This window comes from Eptesicus fuscus, chromosome 18 (assembly GCF_027574615.1).
Source record: "Eptesicus fuscus isolate TK198812 chromosome 18, DD_ASM_mEF_20220401, whole genome shotgun sequence".
Taxonomy (NCBI): domain Eukaryota; kingdom Metazoa; phylum Chordata; class Mammalia; order Chiroptera; family Vespertilionidae; genus Eptesicus; species Eptesicus fuscus.
In genome coordinates this window covers 33180115-33189933 of record NC_072490.1, presented here as the reverse complement: position 1 = coordinate 33189933, position 9819 = coordinate 33180115, and positions in this window count along the sequence as shown.

The window sequence follows — 9819 nt, the reverse complement described above, 5'->3', positions numbered from 1 at the left end:
AAGCAGTTTTAGAACTCACTCTGTAGTTGATAACTTTCGTGACCAGTTTTTAAGAGAGACATCACCCTCAGTAGGAAAAAGGAGGGAGTGGGTGTACTCGCACACCTTTGCCCGTCTGCCTCCCTCCTGTGAGACGCTGTGTGTGTGTGTGTGTGTGTGTGTGTGTGTGTGTGTGCACCCGCACAGACAGTGTGGGTGGCTGGAACGCTCCAAGGCTCAGTCAGGCACGGAGTCAGCGCCCATGTCACTTACATGTCAGGAATTCTCAAGGTTCGCTGTCAGCTGTGAGGACAACCAGTGAAAACCTTCGTTTATTGGACATTAGAAATCCTATGAGAATAACCTACAATCCGGAAGTTGTTATACAGGGACTTTCATCTTTATAAATTCAGGGTCTGGTATAGTGGCTGATGTATGATGCTAGGCTCTCAGTCTTTATTGAAAGAATGAGTGAGTGTGAACTAACCGTTCTCCCCGCCGCTGGATTGTTCCACACTCACGTGTGGGCGGCTGTTCACAAGAGAACACGTGCCGGGGAAGCCAGGGAGCATGGGAGGGGAAGGGCTTTTTGTATCGTCAGGAACAGAGGAGTGAGAACTACAGCAAGAAGCCCACGACGTGCTCTGTGCTAGCTCCTCCCAGGAGAAGCTGGCTGTAGGGAAGGAGCATGACCATCCCAGGTCACGAAACCACCAAATCACCTGCAGAGAGAGGCTCTCAGTTCTGGGGTCCCAGCCGGAGCTTCCCCACCGACCTCTCTCCAGGGAGGGAAATGCCTTAACTACCAAGGAAGCCAACACCAGGCATCAGTTGCTCCAGCTGAGGCCCGAGGGGCTTGTGAACATTCACCCCCACCCTCTTCCTTAAGTTCAAGGACAGTCGCGTTTGAGATCCCGGTTTAAAACGCGAAGAGACCAGGGACATTCGCTCAGAGCCGGGCACAGACTGTCCCCTCATCGGCACCCACAGGGGTATTCACAGGCCAGGGATGCACCTCTTTTGGGGCAAAACTCGCCCCACCACTGGTTTGTGAGTTGAATGAGCCACTAGTCTTTGAGCGAGATGCTTCCCCACTGCTCCAGGACGGCCGCAAACAGAGCGAGACCCCCAAGCTGAAGAGCTGGCGGGCAGTGTGAGAGCAGGAACGGTGCTGGGCAAGGGAGGGCGCCTGTGGGCAGAGCATGAGCCCAGCGGGGAAGAGAGAAATACATTGTTCCCAATAACTAATACGTTGCTGAGACATACAGCGCTGATTTCCAGGCACTATTCTAAGCACTTAGCCCTATTTAACAAACACGCACTTGAAAACAGAGAGGTTAGTCATTGTCCGAGGTCACAAAGCTTGAGCGAGGGCAGAGGGAAGGATTTAAAACCAAGCAGTGTAGCTCCAGATTCAAATCTGGTAAGGGAATGGCTTAAGTTTTTTTATTCAGACAAATCCAGGTCAAATGGGTTGTCTGTCATTGGCACAGAGTTGGTGGGAGGTGGTCAGTCCTTTGGGTGTAGAGGCGGATGAAGATGACGAGGACAGTGAAGAGGACTCCGAGGATGAAGGGGACGCAGGGCATGGGTGAGGTGAGTCACTGATGATGAAGAGGTCAAGGAGGTGGCCGTGAAAAGCAATGCACAGAACCAGGACGAGTGGATGATCTAGGTCCGTGGTCGGCAAACTGTGGCTCGTGAGCCACATGCAGCTCGCGAGCGGCGGTTTGCCCCTCTGTTGACTAATGAGTTTGCTGACCACTGCTAGGGAAAAACACTTAAAAAGCATTTTAATAATGTACTAATGTCTTTAACCTGAAGTCAAAACTTCTGGGTAAGGGTAATGCCTTAGCAGTGGTCGGCAAACTCATTAGTCAACAGAGCGGCAAACCGAGGCTCCCGAGCTGCATGTGGCTCGAGAGCCGCCGTTTGCCGACCACGGATCTAGGTAAACAAGGCAAGGTGGCCTCAGGGAGACTCCAGGCCAGCCCAAACGACCCAGTACCCCTGCAGAGCCAGCTGGTCACCCCAGTGCCCAATATCACTCTTGGGAACCAGCAACCCTTTGGTGCATGGGACAATGCCCAACCACTGAGCTACACCAGCCAGGGCAATACAGGGCTGCGTTTATAAAATTCTGAAATACCCAGGGAACTAGAGCAAATTTAAGATGGCCCGAAGTCAGCACCGCAGAAGACAAACGCAGGCACCATCTGAGGGAGGAGACGGGGGCCACCAGGGTGCAGGTTCCTGCCCTCGAGGGGCTGATGATCACAGCTGAGAAAAAATACACACTTCTCAGGCCTGATACATCGGTGTCACCAAACAGCACGAATAATCAAGTCTGAACGTTAGACAGAAGCACTGACCAGCAAAGGGCCCCCACCCAGGCAGCTCTGAGCCACGTGTCCCTGGGCAAGACAGGGCGGTGCCGGGAGGCACACTCCTGGCCGGCAGGGCGGACGCCCGTGGACCCGGTGGACATGAGTCACAAAAGACGGTGACGGCGCATGGAGAGGTTGAAGGGGCGACAGGCCATCGTCTGAAGGACTGGGTTGTGTCGGGACCTGTGCCCGTCAGGGAGCAGACTGCCATCTCCTGCATTGTGGGGCCTCCCCTAGTCAGAAAGCATCCTGGAAAAGACGTCCACGAAAACCATTCTGTCCAGAGAAAACGGGCCAGTGGCTGCTATTTGCACCTGCTGTTTCTTCAACTAGTCGGGGCTCCCCCAATCTGGCTGATGCTTGGGGCTGTTATAGAGCCACCTGATTCCGGACGCCTCATTAGCAAGCTCCCTCGGATGGATTCTGGGACACAGCCTCTTAAAAATAACTGCTTCTTTGCAGGATCTAGACGACAGTCACAGTGTCATATGTGAGGTTTTCCAGGGGCCCCGGCACTACTTTAAGATCCTTTTACTGGAGAACCAAGATGGAGGCGCGGGTAACACCGGTACTCGCTGCCTCCCACCATCGCATCAAAATTACAACTAAAATACAGAACAACCATCATTCAGAACTGCCTGAGAGCTGGCTGAATGGAAGTCCTACCACTGGAGAGATACAGAAGAAAGCACGGTGAGACCGGAGGGGCAACGGAGCAGAATGAGCTGGTCCGACACCCACGTGTGCGTTTTTTTAATCGGGAGGGAGCTGTCTCTGCAGGAGGAGCAAGGGGTCTCAGCGGCACACCAGCCCCCCAGCCCAGGGTTCCAGCGCTGGGACGAGAAGCCCTCGTAACTTATGGCCGTAAAAACCAGCAGGGATTGGGGCTGAGTGACACAGAGGCAGCTGGAGACCCAGGTGTTCCTTTGAAAGGTCTGGCGCATGAACTTACGAAGTCCTGATTCCTTTGAGCTCCAGCGCCGGGTGGTGGCTCTGGGGGACCAAACATGTACGGGAGGAACTGGATTGTCTGGCATCGGGGCAGGAACTCGGGGGCGACTTTCTCCCAGACGGGTGCTCACAGGGGTCATAGTTCCTGTGCTGGGACCTCCACTATCTGAGGCTCCCCCCCCTCCCCCCGCCGCCCCCCACTATCCGAGTTTTCATCAGCATAGTCCACACTGTTTGCTCCACCCTGGTGATTCCCTGCGACCCCGCCCCATCCAATTCGCAACCCCACCCAACCTGTTTGCAGCGGCTTTTCCCTGTGAATGCTCAGGCTTCAGACTTTGCTAAAATCTCAAACAAGCTGCAGCTGATGTCAGCGTGCCCCAAACCTACCAATAAAAGGCCTAAGGCACAACCTTAGGCACCTCCAAGTCCAATACAAACAACTCCTGCAGGGTGGCCCCAGGCAGTGGCTGACTTTGCAACTCTCTGGAGGCCCTGGAACCAGTGTATCCGGTGGACAGCTTCAGACCATAGCAGATTACAACCCTACACATCCACAAGCAACACACTCAAGAGGCAGACTCAGTGAGCACCAAAGCCCCACTGAAGCAAGTCCCGCTCCATAGGGGTGTTTCCTGCACAGCAGCTCTCCCACTGTAGCCACAGCTGGTCCTCACAGCCAATTGGCCTGGAGGTCAACTCCTCCCAGTGACACCAACAGCAATTAAGGCTCAACTACAAGACTGTGCACACAGCCCACACAGGGGCGCACCAAAGTGTCCAGCTCAGGTGACTGGGGAGGCTGAGCCACTGGGCCCTACAGGACACCTGCTCCACAAGGCCACTCTACCAACTCCAGGAGACAGAGCAGCTCTACCCAATACATAGAAACAGACACAGGGAAGCAGCCACAATGCGGAGACAAAGAAACATGTCACAAGTGAAAGAAATGGAAGCAAGCAAACTATTGGATACAGAGTTCAAAACCATGGTTATATGGTTACTCATGAGACTTTAAAGATCTTAGTGAGATTATCAAAGACACGAGAAAGGAACAATCAGAAATTAAGCCTACACTGATTGAAGTAAAGAATAATTTACAGGGACTCAACAGTAGAGTAGAGGAGTCCAAGAATCAAATCAATGATTTAGAATATGAGGAAGTAAGAAACACCCAAGCAGAAGAGCAAAAGGAAAAAAACCCAAAAATATGAAGATAGTGTAAGGAGCCTCTAGAACAACTTCACGCGTACCAACATCCGAATTTTTGGGGTGCCAAAAGGAGATGAGAGAGAGCATGATATTGAAAACCTATTTGAAGAAATAATGACAGAAAACTTCCCTTACCTGGTGAAAGAAATAGACTTACAAGTCCAGGAAGCACAGAGTCCCAAACAAGAGGAACCCAAAGAGAACCACACCAAGACACATCATAATTACAAATCCAAAAGGTTAAAGACAAAGAGTCTTAGAAACAGCAAGAAAAAAGCAGTTAGTTTCCTACAAGGGAGTCCCCATACGACTGTCAGCTGATTTCTCAACAGAAACTTGCAGGCCAGGAGGGAGTGGCAAGAAATATTCAAAGTGATGAACAGCAAGAACCTACAACCAAGATTACTCTACCCAGCAAAGCTATCATTTAGAATTGAAGGTCAGATCAAGAGCTTCACAGACAAGAAAAAGCTAAAGGAGTTCACCACCACCAAACCAGTATTACATGAAATGTTGAAGGCTATTCTTTAAGAAGAGGAAGAAGAAGAAGGAGGAGGAGGAGAAGGAGGAGAAAGAGAAGAGTTAAAAATATGAGCAATAAAATGGCAACAGATACATATCTATCAATAATTGAATCTAAAAATCAAAATTAACAAGAAATCAAATGAGCAAAATAAATGATAAAAATAAAATAGAATCAGAAGCATGGAAGTTGGAACACACTGATTAATCTCAGAGTGAACGAGGGTAGGGGGAAAAGAGATTAACCAAAGATCTTACCTATGGACACTGAGAGTAGGGTGATGAAGGCCTGGGGTGGGGTGGGAACCGGGTGGAGGGGGAAAATGGGGGGGGGGGGGGGGGGGAAGGGAGACGTCTGTAAAGGGGAGGACAACAAAAAAGATTTAAAAAACCCGTATACTTGCAGCACACCTATAAACATCGTAGTATTCTCTTCCAGCTAATATGGATTTTTAACTTCTGCTTGCTAGACAGGCTGACCTTCTTGTCCTTTGGAGTTATTTTTTAGGATCTGATGGGCCTTCTGCAATCCTTTATTGTCTTAGAGTATAAAGAGCAAGTGTCCTGAAGATCGTGTTGGCAGGCATGGTTACTGCCATCCCTCTGGGTGGCTCCCGCCTCAAAAGAATTTATGATCAGTTGCAACTTGTCTCCTCAGAGCGAGACTCCACCGACCTGCTGACTGCTGGCAGTGAGCCAGCCCAGTGCACCTGGGCCCGAAGGCGAGCCCTCCTGTGACCTCGCACACCAGCTTCCTCTGGCCCCAGCGCTTGGCTTCCAGAGGCCACTGCCCTCTAGTAAAAGCAGAGAGGACACCTGCCGCTCAGCGCGCCCACCAGGAATGGTTTTAGCCTCGCTGTGGTTGCAATTGCTGGGGTGTAAGCTCCAGGAGGTCAGGGATCTTGTTTTGATGCCCAGTGTATCCCAACCTCCTAGTACAGTGCCTGGTACACATTGGGTGCTCAATAAACATTAAAACAAGCAAACAAACCCGACTGAGGCCCTTTCTTCTCAGTAAGTACTGACAGCAACTTTGCACAGCTTTCTTCACTCAGGAGGTGCCTGCCCTACACCTCCAGGCGGTGCCCTCCAATATCTGGCACGTTTTCCTTAGTTGGAAGAGAGGAGGGGCTGGTAAGGACCTTGTTAATGGTCAGGCTGCACCATACCATCCTCAGGAAGCTGGACTCATGGTTGCAGGCCCTTGCCTTCCTACAGGGCCACAGGAAAGAGCAAAGACCATGACTACACCCGCCCCGTCCGTACTGGCTTGCTGTGCAGGGTTGCCTCATGTAGCTGCAGGCCAGGGGCCCACCAACAGAGGGCGCCACTCCTTCTCGACCTTTGGTATTTCACAGCTGAGCAGATTCTGTCCCAGGCCTTTGTTCCCCGATTCCCATTTCCTCCAGCCTGTGCCCTGGCTCTGAGTTCCAGGCCTGCACCGACCACGATGGCACACAAGAGCCTTATGCTGAAATGTAGTCCTCCGAGCAGCAGCGCCTGGGGCCTCGTTAGGGATGCAGAATCTCAGGCCCGACCCAAGCACTGCTGAACCAGCATGTGCAGTTTAAACGGGATCCCTTGAGGAATCATAGGCTGGCTAGGTTTGAGGTCTGAACTGGAGGATATAATCTTCATTGGGAAAGTGGACATACCAGCTTTCTATTTGCTGCCATAACAAATGACCACAAATGTAGTGGCTTCAGATGGTACACTATAGACCTCCATTTCTGTCAGCAGCCTGGGCTCAGTGCAGCTCTGTCGGGCTCCTCTGGAGCCTCGGGGACAGACCTGACTTCCAGGATTCATTTCCTCTGGTTTTCCACATGGTGCCCTCCTCAGCTTCACCGGACTTCTGCTTCAGGCTCCTGGGATTGCATCAGGCCTCTGGGAACCAGCACAATCTATCCCAAGGCCAGCTGATCAGTAAGCAACCTTAGCTTTATCTTCAAAGTCCTTCTTGCACCTGATGCAACATAACCACAGGCATGACACCAGCGGCAATGGGTCCAAATCAAGACTCTTCATCTCAGGAGGGGACTCCCAAGTGCTTTGATTTTTTTTACTGTGAATTTTATAGGTCGTCTGTCAAGCTTTAAACCTCCTACATCCCATTTGCTTCTTCCTCCCGGGTCCTTGGTTTCACTCATTAGCCACTACCCACCACCCACCCTGCTAGGCAGTGTCTCTCAATACATCCCGGTTCCCTCTCACCGAGCTCTTATCGGAGGGGCACAGAATTCTGCAGGAAGTCCATCCCTCTCACACCATCCCCAGCCATCCTATTGCCTGGGAAGGATCACAGGGAATGTGGTTAATAACAAAAAAATAGGATGCTTGGCCCGTGTGGCTCGGTGGTTGAACTTTAACCTATGAACTAGGAGGTCATGGTTCGATTCTCAGTGTAGGGTATGAAGGAGACAGCCAATCGATGATTCTCTTTTATCACTGACTAGAGTCCCAATGCACAAAATTCTTGGAAGAGTAGGCCTTCCTTCCCCCAGCTGCTGGCACCGGCTTCCCTCTGGTACCTGGGACCCAGGCTTCCCTGGCAGCCCCAGCTTCGTCTGGAAGGATGTCCAGTCTAATTGACTACTGGCTCCTAACCACTCACCTGCCTGCCTGATCGCCCCCAACTGCTCCCCCCCCTTCTGGCCTGATCACCCCTAACTCCCACCCTTCAAGCCTGCTCGCCCCCAACTCTCCCCCCTCCCCCCGCTGGCCTGCTTGCCCCCAACTGCCTTCCCCTGCTGGCCTGATCACCCCTAACTGCCTCTGCCTCAGCCCCGCCACCATGGCTTTGTCTGGAGGGATGTCCAGAAGGTCTCCGGTCTAATTAGCATATTACCCTTTTATTAGTATAGATGTTTCTTTTTGTCCTCCCTTCCTCTCTGAAATCAATAAAAAAATATTTTTTAAAAAATATGGCAAGTCATGCCTACTATTTCATGTCACCCTCCCTCTTCCTCAGCTCCTACATTCAACTTGGGGCTGTGGGCTGCTGGGCGGGAGCGCTGGGCAAGTGTGGCATCACCCCAGGCTCATCGGAGCTGGCACCCAGCCTAGCCTCCTGGTTTCCTGGGGTCTTTTGTCACCAGCAGGACTGCACACCGCTCCAACTCCGGAGACTCACATTTGAGTGGACAGATCTTCAAACAAATCCAGAGCTAGTGACAGTCTGTCACTAGCTGGTCGGTCACGCGTCAAATCCAATTGGTTCTCATGGAAGCTCTTCAGAGTGATGCCAAGGCCACACATGACCTGAAAAGACTGGCTTGGGAGACATCCTCTCACCATGCTGTCTGCCTTTCACGCTTAAACACCAGCCCGTACCAGTCTCGACTCCCAAGTGAATTTTGTTTGTAGAAAGTCCATCCTTAACGGACAGGTCCTGCCACTTCTGACCAGAGTTAAAACTATACTCCTGGCTCCTGATGAAGCATAGCAACCTCCATCTTGTATAAAAACTGCTGTTTGAAATTCTCTGCTGTTGTTAGATAGTCCCTTGTTCTGTAAACTCTGTCATTTTTAGACAGAATAAATGTTTTAGTTTGAATAGAAAAAGATAAAAACTTAACTGTCTGACCTTGCAAGCTAGCCATCTAACATAATGGACTAATACTGATAATTCCCATATTCTTATGCCAAATGTTTGTTCTTTATGTATCCAAGATGACAAACTGTAACAATAACTCACACAGAGCCCTTTGTAAAACCTGCAAAGAGCTCAAAGGGTATAAATACAGGAAACTTCCGGCGTGACTTCGCTCAGAGATTTGGAAGAAACACCTCCCTCTGGGCCGCGCACAATCAACGACTCCTAATTAATTGGCTCATTAAGGCGTCTTGTATCTCACTCGCTGCCTTACAACACTGAAAGTAAACCCCGAAGTCATTCCTGAAAAGTTCTGAAGGTTGACACATGGTAGCACAGTTGTCTAAAGGGGCTTATTTGAAGGACAACAGTCACTGGGATGTGAGAAAACTGGGTTAAAAAAGCAGACACACTGCTTTCTAGTCATGCCTGACACCCCTCTCTGCCAGCAAGGGCATGAACGAAGCCTTCCGGCACAGCCTCCCTCTGGAAGCCACACGGAGGCCCGCGTGCACAGCAATTCCCCGCGTGGCGCTAGGGGATTTGGAAACCTCTGAAAGAAACTGCCGCGTGGACCGTTTCGAAGTCACGTATTTGTGACTCCGCCTTTCATACGAACCTGCTGCCCGGGCTGTGGGCACACAGCAGACTTCCAGCTCCTTTCCCCGGGGAAAACAAGGGCTCCAGCACAGCAGCCGAACTGGAAACACGGGAAAGCAAGGCTCCGGAAGTCATGAACCTCAAGAGGAGGGGAGCCCTTGGGACAAGTACATGGACCACATGCTGGCACCGTGTGCACATTTTCTCCTTCAACCCTCGTAGCTCTCAATTGACAGTGAAGAGAACTGCGTAAGATTTGTAAGCACCAAACGTAAATCAGGATTGAAAGCCAACTCCTCCTCCCTCTGCCCCCAAACGAACGCTCACGGACAGGTCCTGTGGAAATCTCTTCCAGGAGACGCGACAGATGCTGGGAGTCCTCCCGGGCTGCACCTGCAGTGCCAGACTCTCCCTGAGGAGGCAAAGCTGCCCGTCTTCAGCCCCTGGTTCAAGCTGTGGTCTACGAGCGAGCAGTACACACCGCACTGGCAGACCGTGGGATATGCACAAGCTCTCATCGGGAATCAGAAGCCGCACTGAAGACACCCAGGGAAGCTCCAAGGAAAACCTGAG